General features: G+C 46.5%; 1 long non-coding RNA gene and 1 pseudogene across 1 annotated transcript; one reads left to right on the top strand and one right to left on the bottom strand.

Moving 5' to 3' along the window:
* The first annotated feature begins 5,384 nt into the window (after positions 1-5,384).
* LOC125092676 (uncharacterized) overlaps positions 5,385-27,299 on the top strand; it is a 68,423-nt pseudogene continuing 46,508 nt past the window's right edge.
* Positions 25,483-26,973, bottom strand: LOC125092678 (uncharacterized). The gene is made up of 4 exons (XR_007125038.1): positions 26,914-26,973; positions 26,433-26,457; positions 25,862-25,935; positions 25,483-25,503 (listed from the first exon to the last, which is right to left on the bottom strand). It is a non-coding gene; the product is annotated as an uncharacterized LOC125092678 (long non-coding RNA).

Genomic DNA, 27,299 nt, shown 5'->3' on the forward strand with positions numbered 1-27,299 from the left:
CATATCTATGGTATCAGGGAACATCTCTTTCATTTCTGATGATGTTTCCTCTTTATTTTTTGTTAGCTTGAGTCTGGCTGAGACTCTGTCAGCTTTGTTCTTTTCAAAGAACCAGATCTTTGTTGATCTGTTGTTCTTGTTGTTGTGTTTTATTTTTTTTTTTATCTTTCTGTTATCTTTTTAGTCTGTATTTCACTTATTTCAGTTCTGATGTGTTCCTTTGTTCTATTAACTTTGGACTTCATTTGTTCTTTTTATGTCTCCTTGAGGAACCAAGTTAGGTTCCTTATTTGAGATGTTTCTTGTTTCTTGAGTTAGGCCTGTATCACTATAAACTTCCTTCTTAGAACCACTTTCTTTTTTAAAGTTAGCTCTAAGGGGTGCCTGTGTGGCTCATTCTGTTAGACATTGGACTTTGGCTCAGGTCATGAATTTAGGGTCCTGGAATTGAGTGCTGCATCAGCTCTCTCTGGTCAGCATGGGGAACCAATTTTTCCCTCTTCTACTGCCTGTTGCTCCTTCCACTTTGTTCAGGCTCTCTCTCTCTCTCCCTCTGTGTCAAATAAATAAATGACATCTTCAAAAAATTAAAGTGATCTCTATGCCCAGCGTGGGGTTGAAACTCAAAACCACAAGATCAAGAGTAACAGCACTCCACTGAATAATCAGGTGCCGCATTTTGAAACGCATTTTACTGCATTCCATAACTTTTGTTTGATTATATTATTTTTTTCATTTGCCTCAAAGTATTTCTGTGTTCTTATTTCAGTTTGCCAATGAACTCAATTGGTTGTTCAGTAGCATGTTGTTTAGTATCTGTGTTTATGAATTCCCAGTTTTCTTCTTGTAATTGATTTCTAGTTCTATACCACTGTGTTTGGAAAAGATGGTCAATTTGGTTTCACTCATCGTTTGGGAAAATCCTAGGCTTCTGGAGTTTATTGACTTGTCTTGTGGCCTCACATATGACCTGTGGTGGAGAATGTCCTAGGTGCACTTGAGAGGAGTGCATTCCATGTGCTGCTTTTGGGTGGAGGGTTCTGTGTGTATCTGTCAAGTCATCTAAGAAACAGGTTACTGAGGCTGATGTTTCCTTTGTGAACTTCTGTCTGGATGTTGTATCATTGAGAGAAGTGTGAAGTATTAGAGTTCCCTATGGTATTAGTGCTGATTGTTTCTCTTAGGTCTGTTCATATATGCTCTACATATTTAGTTGCTCCACTGCTGGGTGGGTAAATATTTATAAATATTGCATCATTTTACTGCATTGATTCCATTATCAGGTTCTAGTGCCCTTCATTGGCTCTTGTTGCAGTGTTTGGATTTTTTATTTTCCTCCTCCATTGGACTGAAAAATCAGAAGATCATCTGTTAGCTCTTCAGTCATGAGCAAGGCACAGCCCTGCTCTAAGTCTGGTTTTCTTTATTTTCCTATATAAATAAACACAATAAATTCTTCTCCCAGGACCATATCCTGACTCCAATAAGAAAGTATATATATATAAAAAAATAAATAAATAAATAAATAAAAAAAGAAAGTATATATAAAAGTGCTTTGTAAACTAGGAGATACCACCCAATAATGAAAATGATTATGCAACCACCAAATGTTCAAGATTAGATTTTTAAAGTCATATTTATTTATTGTAGAGACAGGAAGAGATTGCATGCACAAGCATATGCTAGAGAACGGAGGGTCAGAGGGAGAGAGGGAATCCTCCAGCAGGGTACCCGCTGAGTGTGGAGCCTGGTGTGGGGGCTCTCTCCCAGATGTTGGGATTTTGATTTGAGCCCAAATCAAGAGTCAGCTGCTTAACTGACCATGCCACCCAGGTACTCCCAGAATAAGGTTTTTAAAAACATTTTTGAGGGCTTACTCTCATAGGTATTATTCTAATACCTAAGATCTAAGGTATCATTCAAATCTAAAAGCTATTATTAAATTAAAAATAGAAGCTGTTTTAAAAGCAAATATTCATAATATCCTCAGAGGTGGGGAAAGAGGCAGAAAAGAGGTTAAGTAGGGGAACCGGGGTGGTTCAGTTGTCGAAGGTCGCCTTTGACTCAGGACATAATCCCTAGTTCCTGGGATCAAACCCCATTTCAGACTCCCTGCTCAGTGGGGAGTCTTCTTCTCCATCTCCCTCTGTCCATCCCCCTGCTTATGCCCCCCTTCTCTGTCTCCCAAATAAATAATTAAATTAAAAAGTCAAGTTACTTTCTCAGTGTCATGGTAAATATTAGAACTAGATACAGAACTGAGTGTGTGACCCTGAAGAATGTGTTCTTTCATTTGTACCTTTACCAAAAAATACCTAGCCCTCAAAATACCATAGATTAAATTAGTTTCCCCTTTCTCCATACATTGAGTATCAGAAGATGCGACAATTCCAGGATCCTGGCTGGCGGGGTCAGTGGAGTGTGTGACTCTTGATCTCCAGGTTATGAGTTTGAGTCATGTTGGGTGTAGAGATTACTTAATTGAAAAAAAAAAAAAAAAGATGCTATATTTGGTTTTGTTTTCTTTTTTTCCTTTTGACATCTTCACCATTTCTCCCACCTCCAACACCAAATTTCTGCCAGCCCCCATCTGTTCTGTCTGTGAGCTCACATTTTTGTTTTTGTTTTATTTGTTTTAAGGTTCTACATGTAAGTGATTTCTAGTATTTGTCTTTCGGTCTGGCCTGTTTTACTTAGCATAATGCCTTCAAGCGTCACCATGTGTAAATTTAAAGATTTCATCCTTTATTATGGCTGAGTATGATTCCACTGTGTTTATCAACCACAATTTCTTTATTCATTCATCCACTGACGGCATTTAGGTTGTTTCTCTATTTTCACTGTTGTAAATAATCCTGCAGTGTACACAGGGGTGAATATACCTTTGTGAATTAGTGTTTTCATTCCCTTCAGATAAATACTCAGAAAGAGAATTCCTGGCTCCTTTGGTTGCTCTATTTATCATTTTTTTGAGGAACTTCTGTACTGTTTTCCATAGTGGCCGCACCCATTTATACTCCCCATATAGGTGCACTAGAGTTTCCTCTACTCCATATCTTTACCAAAACTTGCTATTTCTTCTGTTTTTCATAATGGCCCTTCTGACAGGTGTGAAGTAGTGCCTCATTCTTCTTTGATTTGCATTTCCCTGATGATTAATGATGAGCATCTTTTCATGTTCGTGTAGACCATCTGTATGTCTTCTTTAGGAAAATGTCTATTTGGAACTTCTCCTGATACACTAGATAACTTGTGGGGTTTTTGGTGCTTTTGTGTGTTTTGTTTTGTTTTGTTGTTGAGTTGCATGAGTTCTTTATATTTTGAATATTAACCCCTTACCGGATAAATAATTTACAAATGTTTTACCTTAGGTTACCATTTTATTTTGTGGATGGTTTCCTTTGTTTAGATGTTTTATAGTTTGATGTAGGCCCACACTTTGCTTCTTTGTTTGTTTTTACTTTGGTATCCGCTTAAAAGCACCACTACCAAGACATTTCGTCAAGGACCTTTCCAAACCCTGTGTTTTCTGCTACAGGTTTTATAGTTCCAGGACTTATATTCAATTTTTTGACCCATTTTGAGTTAATTTTTGTGTATGGTGTAAGAGAATGGTGCAGTTTTGTTCTTTTGCATGTGGTTCTCCAGTGTTCCCAGCACCATTGATGAAAGAGACTGATTTTCCCTCTTGTTTATTCTTGGCTGCTTTGTCATAAGTTCCCAAACCATAGATGTGTGTGTTTACTTCTGGGCTCTCTCCTGTCTTACGGTGATGTATGTGTCTGTTGTTATGATAACGCTAGATTGTTTTGATTACTCTAGCTTTGTCATTAGTCTGAAATGAGCAAGCACGATGCCTTTAGTGTGGTTCTTCTTTCTCTAGATTGCTCTGGTATTCAGTCTTTTCTGGCATCATACAAATTTTTAGAAACTTTCTTCTCTTTCTGCGAAAATGTCCTTAGAATTTTGACAGGAATTGCAATGAAACTGTAGATGGTTTAGGGAAGTATGGACATTTTACCATTATTAATTTTTCTCACCCATGAATATGCGGTGTCTCTTGGTTTATGTGTGTTGCCTTCAGTTTCTTTCCTTACCGTCTTGTCGTTTTCATCATCCAAGATTTTACCTCTTGATGAAGTATATTCCTGGGTATTTTATTCTTTTTCATGCAACTTCAGGTGGGATGATCTTCCTAATTTATTTTCTGATGATTCATTATTAGCATATAAAAACACAGCAGATTTTTGGGTAGTGATATTGTATCCTGCCCCTTTACTGAATTTAGTCATAGTTTGAACAATATTTCACTGGCTTCTTTGAGTTTTTCCTTATATTCTATATCATCTGTATGTAGTGACCATTTTACTTCTTTCGTTCTAGTTTTGATGCCTTTTGATTATCTTCTTGCATAATTGTTCTGCCCTGGATTTTCAATATTGTGTTCAGCAAAAGTGGCAAGGAAAGATCAGCAGTGTTCCTAACTTAGGCGATCTTAGAGGAAGTAGAAACAGCTAAAACTTTTCACTATCAGATGTGACGTAATCTGTGTGGTTGTCATATATGGCCTTTTAAAAAAAAGATTTTATTTATTTATTTATTTATTTTATTTATTTATATATTATTATATATCTCTCTCTAGAGAGAGAAATCACAAGTAGGTAGAGAGGCAGAGAGAGGAGGAAGCAGGCACCCTGCTGAGCAGAGAGCCTGATGCAGGGCTTGATCCCAGGACCCTGGAATAATGACCTGAGCTTAAGGCAGAGGCTTTAACCCACTGAGCCACCCAGGCACCCCATATATGGCCTTTTCGGTGTTGAGGTATGTTCCTGGTCTACACACACTGTTGAGAATTTTGATTGCAAATGGATATTAAAGTATGACAAATGCTTCCCTGCATCTCAAGATGATCACATCATTTTTATTCTTTATTTTCTTAATGTGCCGTATCGCTTTGATCAATGTGCACCTGTAAACCATCATTGCATTCCTGCAAGATCCCAATTGATCATAGTATATGATTTTCTCAGCATATTGGTGAGCTTGAGTTGTTAGTATTTTGTTGAACATTTTTGCATCTATGGTCATCAGGGATTTTGGACTGTAAGACTTTTTTCTTGGGGTGTCCTCATTTATTTTTGCATTAGGGTTATGTTGGCCTCAGCAAATGAGTTTAGAAGCTTTCTCTTCTGGTTTTTGAAAAAGTGGGCAAAGGACTGCTATGTATCCTTCCCTGAATGGTAGAATTTACCACGAAATGCATCTGGTTCTGGAACTTGGTTTTTTGGGAGCTTTTAAACTGCTGATATGATGAGTACTGGTGTTTTATGTAAGTATTGGATCACTAAAGATGAAACTGTTTCCACATCTTGGTGGTGAGTTGGATGAAGGGGAATGAGAGTCATGGGGGCCCAGCACTCAGAGGCTCCATCTGCCACTGCGGCTCTGCCATTCCTCTCAGATGCTGGCAGAGGAGGAAGGACATGGCGGAATCACGGCAGAGTGGTGGTGGCGGGGTGGTGAAAATGTGGGGTCCGAGGGGGTGATGAGACTGATGCATGGCCCTCCTGTCCCACCCACAGGATATCAGATCATCTACTGCCTGTCCAACAGCAACTCCAGCATGTTCACCACAGTGGAGATGGGTGCCATGGTGAGGTGATTCACAGCCACTGACCTGGCCCCAGAGTCAGCATACATCTTCACACTGATGACCAAGATGAAGCAGGGCTGGGGGAGACCCTAGAGGCCACCATCATCACCAATGAGAAGGGAGGTAAGGCCAGAGGCCCAGGTCCACTGTCCTGGGGACAAGGGGAGGACAGCTGGGCCCAATTGGGAGCCACAAACTTGCTGGGTCCACAGCTTCCTGGGGCAGAGATTGCAGGGTAGTGTGTCTACACAGCACAATATTTACCAGACTGGCAGGAATGTCCCTGGAGCATTAGTTGTGTAACTGGATCAGGGTGGTTCTGAGTGACGATGTTGGAGGGAGGCTTCCTGAAGCCAGGCGCTTTTTCTCTGATGTTCAAAACGACATGACCAGCTGAGCCAGTGGTTCCAAAACACGTTTTCTATCAAGCAATGCTAGGGAGATGTGTCTTCATGGATGCCGCTTCTGTTCCAAGCACTGGCGAGGTGCTTATTGTTCATTGTCTTGGTTTCTCCTCAGCAAGTCCTGGGGGACAAAATGCTGTGAGGCCCAGTTCTATAGAAGATGTGGGGCACAGACAGATTCAGTCATTCACCAGGGACACAGCTCTTGAGGCAGTGATGTGAACACCGTCCAGACTCTGGGCTCCCTGTTCCCTCAGCAATCTGCTGTGGGTTCCCATATCAGTGAGCCCCTGATATGTCCTCCAGCCTCATTCTGGGATCTGCCTCAGTGGGTTCCCTTCCCAGGGCCATCCCAACCACTCTAGGCCCTTTATATGCCACCTGACCTTGGAGGTACCACAGGGGTTCCAGCTTATGTCTGAGTCAGGACAGGTCAGAGGCAATCTGGAATGCAGAGCAGGCACTCAACCCCCACTCTGAGGCTGCCAGGAGCCTGGGTGGCTTACAGGGCAGCGTGATGCCTGCCAGTTTCTGTGCTACCAGCCCACATGCATAGTTCTCTTAGAGTTCTGGCTTCAGAATGTGTGGCTCAGGGACTGCATCCCTGTTCTCTCCACATCCGGGGAGCAGGCTGTGCTTTGGCCCTGCTGAGGTCACAGTGTAGCACAAAGGTAGTAGCTTGACCTGGCCTGACACAGGAGTGGTGTTGAGGGGAAGATATGGCCCAGTTACCTCCTGTGCTCTTGAAATGAGAGTCCCATCCATGCCCCAGAGGTATCTCCCTGGACTTTGGAGCAAAATCAAAACAACCAAATGAAAGGATCCAGGATACATTTGGGCCCAATTACCTGCAGAGGTACTCTTGGTATGTGGCTTGCTCATCAATGTCAGAGCAGGGCTCTTACTGAGCACAGGTAGGCTGACAACCAGGCCTAATGCAGGGTATCTTGAAATGTTTCCGCCCTGGGAGAAACCCATTTGCTCACTACTCATATGTTGTTTGTGCAGTTGTGCTGAATCCTTCTCTGATTCACCTGCATACCATGAGAGGCTGAGTGATATGTAATGCCTGGAGTGTAGATTGTGTTGACTTCCCTATACCTCTGTCCCTAGGGGTTATTCAGTTGGTGGGGAGGGGGCTGGGAGCAGGTATTTAGGTCTGACGTGCCTTGCTTCTGAAGTGCCCCCTGAGGTTGAGCAGGAAGGCGGGGGCTGCAGTCCTATCTGGCACTTGGGCCCACATTGGTCACCATGGTGGTTGGGTTGAGGGGAGCACAGGGCCAGCCGCCAGAATCTGTGGCTCCTCAACTGCCTGTTGATGGCCTGCAACCAGGGACGGGGGCAACTGAGCAGAGCTAGAGTCACAGGGCACAGGCAGATACTCATAGGAAAGGACTGGAGCCAGGGAGGGGGGCAGGCAGGCCAGGCAGCAGCAACAGACAGCCAGATCACAGGGGGGCTGAAGCCCAGCTCTGTACTCTGTGACATATTGGAGGGTTGGGCATGTCTCGGGGCAAAAAGCACACAGCAGGAATTCTGCCATCACCACAACCTTGAAGTATTAGGTGTAGTGTGGAGCGCAGTCAGGCACCTGTATACAATGTGTGTGTCTCCTAATCCAGTCTCCTTTCGAATGCCTAGGTCAGCACCTGGGCGTTGGATGGAGGGAAGCTAGCTAGGGTGCAGGAGTTCTTTCTGAGGAGGCTGGCAGGTTGAATGCTGCCCCCTGGCTGGGGTGGGCGGTGGGGTTAGAGACCAAATATCCTGCTAAGCACTAAGGCTCAGGCTCAGTGCAATGGGATTCTTGGGAGTGCCACAGAAGAAGAACCCCATCTGCAAGTCCCTGCAGCTCTGCTCCCCCTGCACAAATCTTGGATGGGTGCAAGGAGGGAGAAAGGTTGGGAAGGAGTATATTTGCTCCTTCCACCCCTATGCAGGTTACCATCTTCCAAAGAGATCCATCAAGGACATAGAACACAGAGGCTGTGTGGCCTGGTGGACATCAGGAGAGGGTGTGCTGAGCAACCGGGGGAGAAAGGGCTAGACCTGCCTGACCATGCTGGACGCAAAGTGGGCACTGAACAGTTTTGTGGGCCTCGGGCAAGGCGGTGGGCTGCAGGGATTCACCATCATCCAGGAAGCCTCCATGAAAACTGTTGCAAATCCTTTACAACCCCTCTGGTTTTCTTCTTGGGACAAAATTTTAGAAGCAGAAGCCTTAGCTCAGAAGACATGAATGTGTTTGGCTTGGAAATATGGAAACTCATGGACATGCCATGCCCTAGAGACCGGGATGCAGGTCTTGTGGCCTCTCTGCTTCCATGCTGATGTCCTGCCTTCAATAGTTGGTGAAAATATATCTCATTAAGCGTTTGTCCACGGGCCTTTCATCCCTACTCTACCACTAAATGCCTGTCACTTTACACGGTGATGTGTCACATGGGGTCTTAGTGTACGATCATGAAAATCCTCAAACTCAACTGGGTACAGATTTGCAGAACTCATGGAAAAGCTGCATTCTTTATTAATAAGAATTAATAAGGGGGGGACTGAGTGAGTTGAGGAAGATGAGTCTACCTTTGTGACTCTTGTTTGAAACATTGCTGGTTCTTTAATGTTTCTTCTTCCAGATTGAGGGAAACTCTATCTGAAAGTATCTGTGATCTACAGAAATGAGATGATAAATTTCTGTGTGAGGAAATGGAAGCATTTAACTTCTCTCCCTCCCTGAACCCTCCATCATTCAGAAACTCCCAGGGAGAATTCTTTCTTCCAAGGTACTTAGGAATATTGGTGTAAGTTCAGCACAAGTGCCTTTTCCTTGTAACAGGACACCACTGGAAACATTGGTTATTTTACCAAAGGATTGAGTGAAATGTCCAATTTGAGAGTAACGTTTATAGACTCAGATAATGACGAAATAATTTTCAGGAATTAAGGTTGGCTTTGTGGAGCCCCTTGGCAATAGCGGCTTCACACCTTGATGACACAGTACCCAGGAGCCTTGCCAGATGAGTAGGGAAAGTTACTTGTTGGCAGCTATAGGAACCTCAGGATATTTGGGGGACCTCGAGAAGAGGAATCAACCCAAATCGACAAGTATTGCAGTCAAGTCTGAGGGGAGTATCACGCTTGGCTTTGGCTTGGACACACTACTGAAAATTCACTCTAGAGATTCCTCATGAAAAGTTCCAGCACAGGAGGGTTTCAAAATCTGTATCGAATGATCTGTCACTATGCCTGCCAGGATTAGTTAGAATTGATGCTAAGAAACCAAGTGTGCTTCTGGCTGCTTTCTTGCATCTAAGAAACCATCCCAAATTCATTGAACTGAAATCCGTCAGCCATGTGGACTGGCACCCACTGCCACCACCTCCAGGCATTTCTGTGCCTCACAATGGGTCCCGTGAAGCTCTGAATCAATTTAGTTTGCAATCAGGTTTGGAGGCTAGCAGTATTTTCTTATTGGGAAAATCCTATCAGAACTATACCCCAAATTGTCCCAGAACCCTCTAGAAGCTGGTTGTTGGAGGGCTTGCCCTTTGGGTCAGTAGCATAGTTGCTGGTTAGGAGTGAAACAATCTTCAATCTCCAAGGTATAGGTTACATTCATTTTGGGTGGTGATTAGATGTTTTTTTTTTTTTTTTTTTTTTTTTTTTTTTTTTTTTTGAGTTCTAGGGTCCATGAGAGGCATGTCTTAGAAACGAAAGACCAGAGGCTCATTTCAACCAAAGAGAGTTGTGAAAAAAGAAAGAAAGAAAGACTAACAGAGTCACTCACATAGAGTAGAAAAGACATTGAGCAGGTAGAGTATATGCACATCTCCTATGGGAGTTCTGTGTCATTGAAGTTACAGGGTAGATTAATGAGATTGCTTGTCAAAGGTGAAAGAAGATTCAAGGAGAAGTAAGCAACCCTAGGACAGTCATGCAAAATGAAGTTGAAATAAGGTTTCTGCAGATCTTCTTTTTGGATTCTGGAGCAGCAGGAACTTCACTTAGTCTCTCATCACTAGTTGCAAATGGTGATTGACCTCTGGGCCATCTCCTGACCCACATCCTCCTGCTTGGGACTGGCATAGATATCCTGGAACTCCCGGTAGCCAATTTACCATGCATGTATTATTTGAAGGTCTGCCAGCAGCAATGCTAAGTCTTTCACAAATTTCGGGTTCCTGTGGTTTTGGCCTCTTTGAACTTGTGCTCTCTGCGGGAAGGGAGGAGCATGCTTTCAGTTTTGTAAGACATTGTGTCTTCCGGAGTATGGGTCCTGAGACCTCAACTAAATGCTCTCCCTGTTTTTACAGGTGGTGCTTCAAGGCTCAGGTGACTTGGCCTCATTGGCAGCATCCAATGCATCTGGCCTCTGTCTCTTCAATGCAGATTCAAGTGCAACACGTAGAGGAGTGTGACCCCTGTAATCTCCCTGGTTCATGTGCATCACAGCAGTAAGTTGTCCTGATTCTGAAACTTCCCCCTGGGTTGAGGTTCAGGGCTTGACTTGGGTACCTCTTTTGCTGGCTTCTGTCTTTCTTCCAAAGGGAAAGACACCCTCTTCTTTTCGATTGACTTAACCAGAATATCGAGAGTCTGTTGCTTGGGGAAAATTACTTAGTGGCACATATGGAGAAGGTTCTGCAAGTCCCTGCCCCAAACAAAACATCTGAACGACAGGTTGCTTCTGTTAGCAGAATCCTGAGTTATTGCAGGGTTATCTTATAAATAGACATTCTCTCCAAAATAGTGTTTTCTGTCAACACATTCTTTTTAGGGCCAGTAAACTAGAGTAAAGAATATCGGGCATCCTTACAAATGGATCTCTGAGGGGAGATGCTTTTTTTTTTTTTTTTTTTTTTTTTTTTTTTTTTTTTTTTTAAGAAGAGGAAGTGCAAGAGAGAGAGAGGGAGACACTGGGCAGGTGCCACATGCTTTGCAGAGCATGACACAGGGCTCAATCTCACAACGCTGGGATCATCATCTCAGCCAAAATCAAGAGGGTCAGTAAGAAGGTCACACAGATTAGAGAAGACATGAGGAGATAGAGTGTTTGCACATCTCCTGTAGGAATTCCATATCACTGAAGATTCAGGGTAGATGAATGAGAACATATTTCTAATATGAAGATTCTAGGAGAAGTATGAATCACTAAGATGGTCATATGAAATGCAGTTGTAATAGGGTTTCTGCAAGTCTTCTGTTTGGTTCTGGGAACAGCAGGAAGTTTATTTAGTCTCTTGGCACTAGTTGGTGATTGTCATCTGGGTCACCTCTTGGCCTACACGCTCCTCCTTTAGTCTGGCATAGACATTGTGGAACCTCTGGTAGCCAAGTTTGGAAGGGGAGGTATGGAGGGAGAGAGAGACTTTTACGCAGGCTCCACCTGCAGTGCAGAGCATGACACATGTCAGGGGCTCGATCTGACAACCCTGATATCAGGACCTGAGCCAAAATCAAGAGTTGGTCCCTTAACTAAAAGAACCATGCAGGCATTCCTGGATGTGCTTTGTGTTTATGGAAGGGAGCATACATATCCCTTCCTGTTCTAAATCTTCTAAATTGGGGACTGTTTCCGTATCAGCAGTGCTCTTACACCTTCTCAGGCCAAGAGATAAGGAACTATTCTTGGTGGTGGAGAAAATCAGTTGGCTACCAAATTCTCATAGAGGAGGAGGAAGCCCTCACTACCTGAATCTGAACAGTAGAGTGTAATTCCTGTCCTGATACACACAATTCTTAAAAAACAGCACCATTGTAAAACATGAAATTAATTTGCAAGTCCCTGCGTGGCACAGTTGGTTAAACATCTAGCTTTGGCTGAGGTCAGGATCCCTGGATCCCGGAGGATCAATTCCTGCATTGTGCACCCTTCTCAATGTGAAGCCTGCTTTCTCTCCCTCTTCTCTGCTGCCCAACCCGGACTGTTCTTGCTCCCTGTCTAGCTCTCTCACTCTCTAATAAGTAAAGAAAATAGAAATATTTCTAAGCCTGTAATTAATTTATAAATCTTTTCCAATTTATGAGGACAATATTAGTAGAATTAAGGCCACATGAGAGGTAGATCACAAACCATGTGTTTTTTGAGTCTTGTTGCCATTCATCCTTGTGATCTACATACATCGATAGATTAATGTTTTTGTGAACATACATCAATCACCCTTTGTTCTAAAATTCTAACTTAACCCTTCAATTGATGTTCTCATGGATCCCACGCAGTGTATATATGTGTCAAACTTCCTACCAAGAGACAGTATCAGTGTCAGTTGTGAGAGCTAGTAAAGGAAAAGTCCCCCGACCTTAATTGGCACAATGTGCATGGTTGTGAGACTCCTACTTTTCAGTGATACTGGCCTTTATGCAAGTACTGATGGATGGGAGCAGATTTGCTTTAATTTCTAGTTATTGATTACTGAAATACTGTATTCACCATCCCTCAGAACGTGACGCAGTTGTATGTGTTTGCAGTGAAAAATTGTCAGTGTCTGAGTTTGTATCTCAATTTCACCCTAAGAAATTTCTTGGGAGGTATTTGCCCAGTGATTTTCTGATGTGAGTGTCCAGGGAAGAATTTCCCCTTGTTGCATTGGGATCAGTGTTTGCTCAGTGTGAGGGTATCTTTGCTGGCTAAGGAAGAAGGGTTACCTGAGAACATTCCTTTCCTCCTTACTCCGGGAGGTTTTTCTTCTGTGTGAATCCTCCCAAGTCCTTCACGTGTTGGCTCCATGAGGAATGGGATTCCCACATGGATTTCATCAGCATTCAGCAGCAAAGATGATGCAGGGTGTCCCAGGATGTCCCTACACCTTTGCTCCTGTATGAGGGATGACCTGCTCTCTGAGACGGTAGCAGGAGCATAGGCCAGAGCCCCAGTTGAAGCTTCTTCCACCAAGATACAGCCCTAGTGGTTCTCCCCGTGTGAGTTCTCTGGTGTTGAGAAAGGGACCACATCTGGCAGAAGGCTCTGCTTCAGTGATCAGAGACACAGGATTTGTATTCTGTGATTTCTGTGGTGGTGAAAAAGGTGGGCACTCTGGGTACAGGAGGGATCCCAGTAATGACAGACACAGGTTTGCCTGGTCTGAGTTTTCTGGTGTCTCCAAATGTGAGAGCTGTATCTAACAGCTCTTCCACATTGACCACATCTGTCGGGGTTCCCACCAGTGTAGATCCTCAGATGCTGGCTAAGGGTGTGGCTGTACTAAATTCTTTCCCTTGAAGATGGATTCAACCAGTTTCTGTCTGTGGCAATGTGTCCATGGCCTCGAAGGGATGCATGTTGCTGTGAGCTCTGGTACAGCAATGTCACCATATGGCTTCTAACCCATGTAAGGTCATGGGGAAGAATAAGAACAGAGCTCTCTGAATGAAGGGTCTCACACCCTTGTTACATCCCTAACATCCCGTGGTTTTGCTGTGTGCAGAGGTGAGCCCTGCCCTAGAATTGTTTCCCCCATGCATATCATGTCTACTTTCCTCAGAAGGGTGAGTTCTCTCGTGTCTCCTGAGGTTAGAGCCCCGACCACAGGCTCTTCCTCAGTGGCGAGATGTGTGTGGTGCAATCCAGGATGAACGAGTTCTGATGTCATTTGAACTGGGGACACATGGCTGAAGGTTCTTCCACATTGTCTGTAAATACAAGGTTTCTCTTCCCTGGACATAACACACATGGAATGAGGTGAGGTACATGAGAAATCTCCCTCCTGTGCCCCAGCATTGGCCGGGTTCCTGTGCAGGGTGAACCCTCTGCTAATGGCCAAAACAGGAGGGGCTGTGGAAGGATTGCTCACTCATCTTCCTCCCTTCCTGACTCAACATACAAATTCCAACCCCTTCCTTCAGGAATTGTCTCTGCATCAACCTCTGCATGCCACTTATAGTCGGTGCCGTGTTACTTTCCACAATTCAGATATATCTTTCTACATGGTAGCCTCACACCCATGTCAACTGCTGATTAAATTTTAGATGTTTGAGTTTCAAAGACTATATCAGTGAGTCGTGTTCAAGCCAGTGACTTTTACAGACACTCAGGCGATGGTTTGACTTGAGGCACATTTCAGCCCAGAAATAAAATTATTCAGATTTCTGTCCTATGCTGGTGTCATGATGGGAGGCTGACTCTATCTAGGATGGGGTTGGGGTGGTCAGGCAAAAGGGAGGTTTTGCAAGAACGTTGCAGTAGGACAGAGGACACACAGGATACAGGAGGCTTTGCTCTTGTCAAATGAAGGTGGTTTTTCCTTCTAGGAAGGCATTAATAGAAAGTTTGTTGGGAGCTTCCTGGAGGAATGTTACTTTCCTCCTCTCACAAGTCCTTCTCAAGGGACTGCAGGTTTGAATAGAAATTCTGTTTTATTGACATTTCCTTCTGCCTCAGCCTCCCTCAGTGTGATGGAAGGGAGGGGGATGTTAGGGCTTCAGGAAATGGAGTTACGGGTCTCTGGATGGTAGTTAGCCTCCTGTTAAGAAAGTCATTTCCTTGAGAATCACGAGGACTTTTATAAACTGAGGGAGAATCTGGTCTTGCAGGGTTTTGATCTCTATTCATGGAGGATCTGTTTTTTCCGTTCCTTATTTTAGGGCACTCAGAGCACCTGAGGAATGTCACTCATATCACCTGTTGGGGGTGGGGGCTGTGTTGCGTGCCAGCTCCTGCTTGGTGCTCAGCTGGCCTTCTCCTCCCTCCTCATGTGCCCCTGAACAGTTTAGACTCTTCTGTCATTAAGGTTGTTGAAGGAGGATGGTCTCATCTTCTGTAACTTCTTCCTGCTGAATAGGGGTGTAGAGCTGTCCCTACCTGTGGGTCATTCCTGTTCAGTTGGGGGGCCTCTCTGTGTCAGAGTTGTGAAATGAAGAGACCGCTGAGTGCAGGGGAGAAGTTGTGACTGGATCTTGTTGAGTGGAAAAGACCACCTGTCCTCTGGAAGTTACTGCAGTGAAGGGTTCCCGACACCACCTGCAGAGACAGAGGGGATGGGTGGGGAACAACACAACATGGTTAGAAGAAGAAAGAGAAGGAAAATCCCCATGAAGAGTCCTTTGATAGTGGGTGAGAACCCTCCCCCAGGCCAAGAGTTGAGCCAATCCTTAAAGAGAGGGATCCTTGAAAGTGCGGATTTGAGCAGTGGTATCTGTTAGGAACCCAGAAATCTCTTTGTGATAGTGGGGAATGTACCTACATCATTCTGTCTTTAGATTGGCACAAGCTCCACCTTGTGAAGCAGTTACAACATCTAAAGTCTCTGTAGAACAGCTTCATGCCTTGGGATCATTCCCTTATTTCATTGAGAAATCCTGATTGGGTGGCTGGATTCAGAGTCCAGAGTGCTCACCATTACACCATGGAACCACAGACCTGTACCCCTGGGGATAAAAATATATGTTTATAAAGCTGTAAAAAAAAAAAAAAGAAGAAGAAAAAAGAAAAAAGAAAGGACGAATACCCAAGTTTTGTAGCAACATGGACGGGACTGGAAGAGATTATGCTGAGTGAAATAAGTCAAGCAGAGAGAGTCAATTATCATATGGTTTCACTTATTTGTGTTGCATAACAAATAGCATGGAGGACAAGGGGAGATGGAGAGGAGAAGGGAGTTGAGGGAAATTGGAAGGGGAGGTGAACCATGAGAGACTATGGACTCTGAAAAACGATCTGAGAATTTTGAAGGGGTGGGGGGTGGGAGGTTGGGGGCACCAGGTGGTGGGTATTGTAGAGGGCACGGATTGCATGGAGCACTGGGTGTGGTGCAAAAATAATGAATATCGTTATGCTGAAAAATAAAAAAAAAATTAAAAAAAATATTTAAAAAGAGAAGCATGTAGGAAAAAGAAAGATACTGGTAAAATTCTAATTCTTAAGCTGTGTGGTAGGTTCGTGGGTGCTTGCTTTATTACTATGCTTTTATAACTTCCATTCATTCCTTTGTGCGTACCAAAGATTATATTAAAATAAATATTTATTACTAAAAAAAAAAAAAAGAAATCCTGATTGGACCGATATGTAGGGCCTTGACTGTGTACTCTGTAAGGACTTCCCCATGCCACACGACATCCTCCAGTCCCAAAGAGGGACAAAGATGGATGCTAGGTGGCCATGTCCATGAAATGGAGCACACGTGCACCGTTGCTTGAAATGGGGCAGGTTGGCTGGGTCAGTGATGGTTTTCATAATGCGCCCAGGCATCTAGGCCCACCCCAAGTGTCCGGAGGCCTCTGGAGCTTGGGGAAGCCATGGGCACAGGTTAGAGCTTCATGGCCATTGGGTCCCAGCTAGGAGCCCTTATCTAATCCTGAGTCTCTTTGAACTGCAGTCAGGCTTTCAAGGGCTCCTCGGGTTTGGAGGGCCATTCTTGGAATGTGCAATTATTTCAGGCCCATGTTGGGTTGACGGGTTATGGCTTGGAAAAGAGCCTTTTCTGTAATTGCTTCATGGGTATAGAGGACGAGGAAGGCCTGTTGGAATCAGGATAAACGCTTGTAAGGTTTTTGCCAATTACAACCAACAGGTGGGCACTAGGATCTCTGCTTTGGGGGCAAAGCATGTTTGCTGACAGGCTTTGGCCTCAGCAGTCTGAGTTGGACTGATGACATCAATCCTGGTGCTTCTTACCCCCTTTCCATGAAACTATTGCCATTGTTAAAGCAACTGTCTGCATTTCCGTAGGGACATCTTAAGTCTGGTCGACTTAAGAACTTTTCAAGAGTTATGAGTCATGGGCATAGAGTGGTCGGGTCCAGGCCTAAGGGTCGCTGGGTTTAAAGTTGGGCTTGTTTCTGGTGTTAGTTCAGGCATATCTCGAAATGTAAGCTGGTAGTTGACAAATCGGCCTTTTATCATTGTTTGGTAGCCTTTGTTCTCTGTGATGCTCTGGAGCTGATGCCAAGTCCTTAGAGTCAGGGGCCATCCCTGTATGAATTGGGAGGTTCCTTTTCCCAGGAGGGCAGTTGGATGCTTAGCTAAAGCCTTTGTTTGCCACTGTACCTGAATGGGGTGGCTTCTTGGATTAGTAGGACTGGGAGGGAAGAAACCATTCCAAGAAGCCCTTTTTATTTTGAGGTCTTGCCTGAATATCCTCGTTAGTAGGAGTCGCTGGTTAGTGGGAGAAAACTTGTCCGGCAGATAAGGGCCTTCCTCAGAGTACCCTCCACTCCAGTTACAGGGACAGCTGGGTCCTTTATTGTCTCCATAATCCCCAGAGAACCCTGTGGAGTGGTGTATGTTCTCTGGCTTTGAGGGAATGAGTTCCTCATCCCAGCCCCATCCAATTGGTCAGGATGCTTGTTCAGTTCCACAGTCGTGGGGGAATCATTCGCATGTTCCAGTTGTTGAATTAGACCTGAGCCCATGGGGTCCTGGTATCCCCACAGAATAAGAAGCAAGTGGATTGCCTGTCTCTGAACTAATGTGGAAATGTTTCTGAAAATGATCTCAAGTTGTCTACCTTAGGTAAGCAACACATATGAAAAGGCCACCAGAGTTATACTTGAACATCCACAAAGGTGGGTTTTGAAGCCTACTTTTCCTCTTCCAAAGAATGCTCCTTCCCAGAGACAGCCAGCTCAGGGCTCACATCCTTGGAAAGCAAGTCCCGCTTTAACTGACCCGGTGCAATTATCAATTTAAGCTTAGCCAGCCTAGTGGTCAATCATGGTGATCGCTTAGAATCTGCATCACTGGGACTTTTTTGAGGAGTCTCTAATCATTGTCTCTCTAGGCCAGAAGCCAAGGGAAAAGCTTGCCATCAGACATGTCTGCAATACCTGTGGATTTGGGCACATTCCCCTTCCCAAGATGTCCAATATATCTGAGGTTCCTACACCTGCCAGAGAGTGACATTATTTATGCTCCTGGTAAGGCAGTGGGGCAGTCTGGAAGCAAGGGGTCAGTCCAACATTCCCAAAGGACTTGATGGCTGCAGGTTTTCCAAAAGTCAGCCTTAGTTCCTTATAGCCCTTTGGTCCCATCTGAGTCTCTGCCTAGCTCTCTCCATAGGATAGTCCCATCCAAGCCTTGGTCAAATCACCCATGTTTCCAATGATGCCCCATTACAAGGGGAAGAGATTTTTCTTGAACATAGGGAGAGAGATTAGGGTTGCCTTGGGAGAAGAGATGTTTCCTGAGTCCTTTGAACTTGGAGGACTTAGGTAGAGCAAAATGTGCAATGCTTTAACATGCTTCCTAAGGAATGTTGGACATTGCTGCTATGAACATTGGGGTACAGATGGCCGTTCTTTTCATTACATCTGTATCTTTTTGGTAAATACCCTGTAGTGCAATTGTAGGTCATACGGAAACTCTATTTTTAATTTCTTAAGGAATCTCCAAACTGTTCTCCAAATTGACTGCATCAACTAGTATTCCCACCAAAGGAATGTTGGATCCCATTTCTGTAAGCCCTTGGTGTCTAGCATTACTGTCTTTAAGGCCCATGTTTTCCCCAGGGTGCAGCATGGTGATTGGGGCCCTATTTCCTCTGCCATGGTGCATGGGTGCTCCAGAAGTCAAGCTCCGATTAGGGACAGTCTCTCCTCCCTACACCTGTTGCTGCTGCAAAACACACGGACTGAATGGGGCCCATTTTGTGGGACCACTGCCAGTGTTGATCCCAGCATTGGTCATGGTCATTTGCGAGGAAGCAACAGAGGAGGTTCAGGGATGGCACCCTGGGGGAATACAGTTGGGGTGGCTGCTGTCCCTCGAGTCGATTCCAGGGTGGTCAATGGGCCCTGGCTGTCCTGTTTCTTCCTTCATCTGTCATGCTCTCCATGGTTTCTGGGGGCTAGAGGGACATCGGGAAGAGGAGAAGCCCTTGAATCAGACAGGGGAAAGACCGGAAAGCTGCTGTGCCCCCCAGTTCCAGGGGGGCCCAGTCTCACCAGACAATGAACTATTGTAGGCCCAGATCTTTGCCTCGTGCTCCAAGTGTCAGTCATCAGCAGGGCTTGTGAAGTCAACTCTGGGTGTTATGGCCGACTCAGAGGGTCCTCTTGTCTCATCCTTGGGGTTCCAGTGCCTTCTTCTGGTGGGTTGCACAGAAGTGTTCTCTTTGTTTGGCCTGCGGAGGTCAGGTGCAAGAGAGCCGTTCCTGCAGGTGTGTTTCCTTGTGTTCTCATGCCGAGTCTTCCTCTGGCCCCAAATCGAAGCCAAAAGAGAGGCCCCAGGGCCTTCCTGGCTCCCTTTGTCTGAGCAACTCTGGAGACTCTGGTGCTTTGGGGTCGTGGGCAGACTTCCCTGTGGTGGGGCTGTTGAGACAGCAGGTGGAGTGGTATGAGATAGTAAGTGGCATGTGTCCTGGGGTAGGTCTTACCAGAGGCCTGTGGGGTTTTGTGGGATATGTCTTCTGAGTGTTCAGGTAGAGGTTTCACTGCAGGACCCATGTGTGTCATGAAGAAATGGAAGTTTCCCATGGGCCCCCTGGGGCTGAATGAAGGCTACACTCCCAGGGTCACTCAGGCCCCTTCACTGACCGTCTTCCTCCATTACTGTCAGGTCCTCCTCCTGGTGGGCTCTCCCTTCCCCAGCCTCTCTGAGAGCCCTCGACATGCCCTTCTCTATGGGGGGAGCCTTTGCCCACACGAGTGTTACAGGAGGCATGACGGAGAAGGCATGTTCCTGACTCCCATGGGAAGTGAGTTTGCATGGGCCCCATGCTGTGTGCAGTTGGTGGGCAAGGTGGAAACAGGCAGGGTGGCCTTTCCGTGATGGGTCTTCCCTGCAGATTAAGGGATTGAGGAGAGTCTCTAGAATATCAAAATCACACAGTGACATGGTGCCATGAGGGGACATGCTACCTCCCTCAAGGCATCTTGGAGGCTTGGGGGACTGGAGGTATTGGTTAGGTCCTACAAGAGTGATCAGTGTACATGACTCAGCTGGAGAATGGTGCCTACTCTGTGCCAAGAAAGATGCAGCACTGGGAAGGGTGAGCTGTCCTGCTCCTATGAGCCTGGGGGCCTGTCTTATTTGCTCATTTCTCAGGTGCCTGAAGTGGGAGATGGGGCCACCCCAACGCTGTCTCTTCCCGACTAGTGTTGTTCAGGAGTAAGACATTCTGCTGATTTTTACAGGGTGGGAGAGAAAGGCTTGGGTTGTGCAGAGTGAGGGATCAATGGGGCGTGGGGCCATTTCCAGAGGAGCATCATGCATGGCATGCCTGGGGTCCAGTCCCTCCAGGCAGTCAGTGTCCTCCCTCCAAGATCAGCAGCTCCTGGACGACAGTGCCCAACCACCACAGGGAGTTGCACGGATCAGGTGGAGGTTCCCTGAGGTATGTTCTCAGGCTTCCTGTAATGCCTGCAGGGACTGTGACCTTCCTCTCCTCTCCTTTGTGGTCAGAGGCTAGGGCAGCACCTCAGGTTTTGTGTGGTTTCCCGAGGTGCCCACAACAAAGTCAGAGCAACGAGGAAGAACATGTATCCATGTTTGCCTGACCCCTTTCCTGCCTAACTCACCATGTTCCCAAGTCCTTCTCATCTTCTGCTTTCCTTGTTGTTTCTGTCAAGTCCACAGAAGGGAAGCTTCTTAAGAGCTGAAAGCAAGAGCAGAACAGGGCATGAGCACAGACTCCCAGGCAGCAGAGAACCAAGTGGGGACAACCAGGCCCAGGCTCCCTTCCTGAGGACCCTCCAGCATGATGAGCTGTGCCCTGCTGACTCCCAGGCCTACTGCCTGCTTTGTGATACAGGGCTGCTTTCCAGACTCAGTGGTGAGGGGTCAGGGTGATGCTAGGAAAGGGCTGAGGAGAGATACCCAGGGATTATCATGCAGCAGTTCAGATGCAAAGCCTGAGTGTCCGTCAGGGATTACATCCTCCAGGCTGGGTGTCATCAAAGCAGGGAAAGGAGAAGATCTGGGAAGAGGTGTTTATGGACAGATGAGAGAGGAAGCCCAAGAGATGGAGGTGGAAATGAATTACAGGCAGAGTGTGACTCCTTCCATTGGGATCGTTGTCTTCCGTGGAATCCTCCTCCAGGTCAGATGCAGTGAGGATGGTGGGGTGGCCGTGAGAGAGACAAAGGGGTGTTAGTGGAGCTGACGACCTCTGGCCTGCTGCTCTGGGAATGATGGCCTCTGCTCTCAGTTGGATGGGGCCTCATATCTGAGTCCTCCCTGGCCTTGTCCGCTTGATCTCCACAGGGTGCAGGTGGGTATCTGGTTGCCCACATGCTCTTCCAACCTCTGATTCTCTCCAAGACCCAGAACCCCATCTGTATGATCCTTTCCCTCCTGGAGGCCATCACTGTCCCTAAGACTGCCTCTGCAGGACTTCCCTTCCTCCGTCCTTGTTCCTTTTCCTCCCTGCTCCCCTTCCTCCTCCTCCTCCCTTAGTGATGCTCCATGTCCTTCCTCCTGCCAAGGTCCACCAGTCATAATGTTGTCCAAGAGGGAGCCACCAAGGGAAGAGAGGAGATATCCTGGTTCCACGGAATCAACCCCCTGATCCTTCTGTGCTGGGAGCAGCTGTCCTGGGTCTGGGATTGCTGGGGAATTGCAGGGGTAGATGGCCCACCACCTCCCCATAGCCATGTCTGCCCAGTGGCTGAGATTACCTTCCTAGGGACATGTTTCAAGCTAATACAATGCCCTCTGTTTCCATAAGTGTTACAGAGGTTGAATGGAGATGGGAGCAGGTGCCCTCAGCTGTTCAGGGCAGCCCTGGAAAATGTCCACCAGTTTGGTCACTGAATCACAGGATTCCTGCCAGAGCTCCTGCTGATGCTGGCAGGGAATGGATGGGGAAGGGGTGTGTGTAGGGCCCTGGGCAGGCCTGAGGAAAGTTTGCAGTTTGGGCATGGCTGGGGAGTGGGGAGCTTGGCCAGGACTGTGTGCCGGAGAGTTCCGTTTCTGAGAGGAGCCATGACTCCCTGGCCCTGCTCCCAAGAAGCTCTGTGCTATGCCTAGATGACAGCTGGTGAGAGGTTGAGTGGACCTGGGACAGCACGTGTGTGAAGCAGCTCCAGAAGCCCCTTCACGCAGGCTTGCAGGACCCTGGCCTGTGACAGGGGATCTCCAGAGCAGCTGAATGGGGACATTTTTCCCTTGGGAACATGTCCACAGGTCAGACTCGGATAGGGTGTGAAGGGTAACAGAAGCTAAGGGACATGGGAGCCTGTGTAGTGAACCCAGAGGAAGTTTGCCTTACCTTCTCCAGCTCTGAGAGTCCCCTTGAAGGTACAGCAGCTTGGACAGAACCAGGAAGGTTTGGTAGTGGACGTTAGGAGGGAGCGACCTTACCTGTCTTCCATGTCCTGGCTCCCAATAGAACGTAGAGTCCTGGTGGTCGGGGCTGCCAAGTCATGACCATGACCAGGTCTGGGCCCATGCCAAGAAAGACCCAGAATCTCTTGTGCATCATTCCTGAGAGGCCTTGAGCAAAGAGACCAAGCTTTGACATGTGGCAGTGGGAAAGGGAGGCAAGAGCAGATTTGATGGGAAAGATCCTTAAACTAACCACACAAGGAATCGGGTGGTGATGACAAACCCAGCCTACCCCGAAGGCCCATGGACACAATGTCTGTTCTTTTCACTGAGAAACTATGAAGTGAGCAAATCATACCTGTTGCTAATGCATCCCTTTCCGTGGTGGTTTTTATCCACCTTCTTTCTCCAGACTGGCAGGCGCAGTCCCTTATTCCCAGGAGCCCTGTCCCACTGTTCCCTTCCTCTGTGCCATTCCCTACCTGAAGAGACTTCATCCTCACTGCTGGAGTCTTTGATGCTCTCTACATGCAAATCTGTAGGAACTGAAACATGAGCAATGCTGTTATGAGAGAGACTGCCTCACCCATTCATCCCAGTTCTGTTCCCAGTTCTGTTGAGATGTCTATGGGCCATGCAGCATCTGTCTGACCCTTTTGCTCTGCTGTCAAATGTTCATGGGGCTGGTGAAACCAGAGCCTTTTGAGGAGACAGGGGTTAGAGTTTCATCCCTTCTAATAAGACCAGGATGCTGCAGCAGTCACCTCAGTGTCAGTTCTACATGCCCATGACCGCTCTCCCCTCCCCATGCAACCAACTAAAACTCCAGTCATTATGGGACTCTTGACATGTGGCTAGTGGGAGTGAGGAACTGGACATTTTATTTTCCTTAATGATTTCCCCATAGCTCATTGAAATAATAAATGACTGTGTAAAATGGACACTAGACAGACTCTTTCCTGGTCAACTCAGCATTAGAAACCAACCAGGAGCGAGAGACAAGCCCTACTCTCCTGTGTATTTCTCCAGCCTTGTGGCTGGCTTGACAGGGCCATTGATACCTAAGACATTCCTGGGCTCACGCACTCCCGCCAGGCACTGTTGGAGGCCTTTGTACCCTAAGAGATTAAGGTGAACCCCCAGTTCCTAGAATAAATGGGGAAGAGATTCAGTGCAGCACTGACCAAAAGCATAATGTGATATTCTTGAAATGGAGAAACAGCTAGAATAGACAATGGAACCATAGAGAACACAAGGATTCAAAACTTTTCTGAATATGAAGAAGTAGTTGGTGGTTCCTTAGAAGGAACTTCCAATACTTTGGATCACTCCCCTGAGCCAACAGGATGGTGCTGGCATTTAAATAGGCTGGGGCACGTGGGAGCAAAACAGAAATGACCAAATGCACTCATGTTGGCATCACGATGCTTGACAAGAGGACTCCTAGAAAAAGCATCATCTTCTAAAACAGCGGACAGAATGAAAAGACAGCCCACAGATTGGAGACTCCATTTGCAATCCTTATTTCAGAAAAGGTGTGTTCACTGACAAAACAGAAAAACAACAAACAAAACTAAAACAAAGAAAGAAGAACGGGATTTCACCAAATGAAAGAATCAAGAAAAAGATTTGAAAAGACTGTTCTGCAAAGGGAACAAATGACTGGCCAAACAGACATATGAAAAGATGCTCAACATAAGGCATCATGAGGGCAATGTGAATCCAAAGGACACTGAGCTGTGGCATTGTCTGCTAGGATAGCGAGGACCCAAACTAGAAATTCAAGCCCAAAACTCATGTCGGAAGGATGCAGAACATTTAATACTCTGTATGCAATTAGTGGAATGCAGAATGGTGCAACTAACTGGGAACAGCTTCTTGGGTGTCCTCAGAGCAGCGAAAGGTACTCCCGTGGATCCTGCAGATGTGAGTAAGGAAAAGAGATGGCAGAAAATCAGATTCTGTTCAAAAACATGTTTCTCATGAGAGAAAATCTTGTTTGCTGCCAAAGAACCCTAAAACCCTGATTTCGCTGTTTACATTCACAGGCACTGAACTCCCTTGACTTGTCTATTGGCCCAAACCTTCCGAATAAAACAAGCCTCTCTTGCAAGGACAGATGGTGAGCGAGATGTGTGGTGATTGTCCTGTCACAACTGTTGAGGTTTAAGGTACTCTTTTGACACCTTGCAATGCACAGAGCACCCTTCGTTCCTGCATGGAGGGGGCCCAGGTCCCCCCAGTGATGCTCAGTCCCTGAAGACAACCTCATTCCCCCTTTGATAGGACACCTTTTGGGGCTACCTCTGAGAGCCCAAGCTAGGACCAGTGGTGGGTATGTAATTTCCCCTGGGAGAAGGCCAGTTGCATTCTTAGACACCGTATCTGCAGGGAAATGGTAGATCTCCATGGAGAAACATGGAGTGAGCTGGCCCCATCTGTTCCTGGCCACTGCTCCTTTGTCAGGTCCTCCCTGAACTGGCTGTTGCACGAAGCTGTCCTGGAATCCAGTTACAGAAGGGAGGAGTGTGCCCCAGCACACAGTGCTTCCGATGAGGTTGGGAAGATGCATCATGGGGCCTCTGATGCAGAGACATGTGTGTAAGTGTAGTGTCAAGAGGGAGGTACTGTGACCATTCATGCCTGAGACCTACCTTGATGGGAGAGACCCATGGACACTGATTCAGTAACAGGGATTGGAAAAGACACACATGTGTCTTTGGGCACAGTCTAGTCCTTCCTAGTTAGCGACGGGATTTGTTTTCTAGGGGAATTTATGTGTATTTGCAAGGAAAGAACACCTATTTCAATCGTAGATGATGAAGAGTTTTCATATGAATTGACGTTCATGACATGACGTAGATGGGAAACTTCTCTGAGAATGTGGACACCATTAATCGCCATGTTGAGGGGACCAGACACGTTTGAGAACATACCATTCACCCACCTGACAGACACACCAACCCTGAGAACCATAGCACATGGATTCCCATGTCAACACACCTCATGCCCAGCACACAATCCTACAGCACTGAAGAACAGCACAGTAGCTTCCGGGGGCAGAGTCACGAGGCCTCGGGTCTCGGTCCGGAACATGACCCTTAGTCTCATTGCAACAGGATCAGGATTCTCAGTGGTTCTCAAGATGGAGCCTGCAAGGAAGCCCCACCTTGCCCATTGTCCAGGTTGCTCCAAAGCAATGATTGACTTTAAAGCACAGCATACTTACCACTCTCTCTTTCCATCAGGGCCACCTGCAATTTCAGAAAAGAAAACATGATGAACATCAAGTCATGTCTCGTCCTGTGTGCACAGCTCTTTTGTTCTCTTGGTGATGGGCAGGGTCATGGGCAGTGATATGGAATCCACCTAGAGGTTGCATGCCCTGGGTCCATTGGGTGGCAAGGTGGTGTCAGTAGCACCCGTGAAAAAGCTCACTACTCTGTGGACATTAACTGAACCTGCTGTTTCCTGCAGGGTCTTTGGAATGTGGTCTCCATGGCTAACAGACGTTCCCACAATAATCTTCCCACTACGGATGTTGTACATGCTGATTTCAAGAATAAGAGAAACAAGGGTTACTGTACCTCACATGAAGAAAGGCTAACTTACCACCTTGGTGAAAAATGGGGCCTCTCCCTCTGTGCTGTCGACGTCAAGGCCATCACACAGGCTTGCCAGGGGATCTAGGTAGATGCACACAGAGAGTGTCAGGACCCCTGCAGGGCTCTAAGGAATCACTCAGTGAGCTTTACTTGGTGTGTACGTGCAGGAAGCTAATCAGTCTGGACTGAGCTGCAGTTTGCCCTTTCTGGATGGAGGATGAAAGGTCCTGGAGCGTAGCAGGAACATGAATAGAAACTCTGCCTCCTGTTTGAGCTACAGGGCCTGGAGTAGCTGTGAAATAGTCCATCACCAAGGCACACATACTCCCTGTCCCCAAACCTGCACCACCTAAGAGCAGCGAAGTAGTTTCCGGGGACAGGGCCATGAGCCCAGAAAATCCATTTCTGTTATTCCGACCCTTATTCTCAGTCCCACAGGACCTGGAGTCAGGATGGTTCTCATCATGGAGCCTGCGAGGAAGCCCCACCTTTCCCCTTTTCCAGGTTGTTGCAAACAAGTGAGTGACTCTAGCATCCAGAATACTTACCGCCCTCCCCTTCCAGTCTAGAACACTTACTGCCATCCCCTTCCAGCAGGGACACCTGTGATTTCAGAAAGGAAAACAGTAGGAACATCAAATCAGGCTTTGTCCTGTTTGCATGCTTCTTTTGTTCCCTGGGGGATAGGAGAAAACCAGATGGGGAAATGTGCTAGAGGCCCGTGAGCCCCAAAGTATGAAGAGAGCAAAATGAATCCTGCCCAAATGTGCCCAGTCTTCCTACAGGTCCCACATTCCAGGTCCCACTGGACAAAATAGGTGGCAAGGAGGAATAGCTGCTACCTGTACCAAAGCTCCCTGCCCTCCAGATGGTAGGTGATCCTGCTGTGGTTGCCCCCACCCCCCTGCACTGCCTTTGGGATTAGGTAGCATTTGGTAACAGATGTTCACTCAAACTTCTCCCTACCGTGTCAATTGTGCATGCTGAGATTGTTGTATGTGACCTTGATTAGAAAAGCCAAAAGACTTTTGTGTCTCCCACAAAGAATGGCTAACGTACCATCCTGGTGAAAAATGGGGCGTCTTTCTCTGTCGTTCCTGTGGAACGTTCACCCGCCTGCCCATCCAGCAAAGCTAGGGAGAGATACACAAATGGTCAGTCCACTGGTGGGGCTCGGCAGGAAGAGCTCAGGGATTTTAGCTTGGGGTGGGCATGCATGGAAGTGTATGGAGACCTTGGGTTACATGGGTATGGACTGAGAAAGCTGCTGCTGCATCAACAGAGGTCAGGGCAAGGAGCAGGATTAGAGAGAGAAACATTGACTCTGAACTTTAGCTACAGGTAATTGAAACAGTGTGACCTCTTCAACCCGAAAAAGGGTAAACACTAATATGCACACTCCATTGTACTGACAGGCAAGTTCCTCCAACCAGCGACTGTGTTGT

The sequence above is a fragment of the Lutra lutra genome, unplaced genomic scaffold (genome assembly GCF_902655055.1).
Source record: "Lutra lutra unplaced genomic scaffold, mLutLut1.2, whole genome shotgun sequence".
NCBI lineage: Eukaryota > Metazoa > Chordata > Mammalia > Carnivora > Mustelidae > Lutra > Lutra lutra.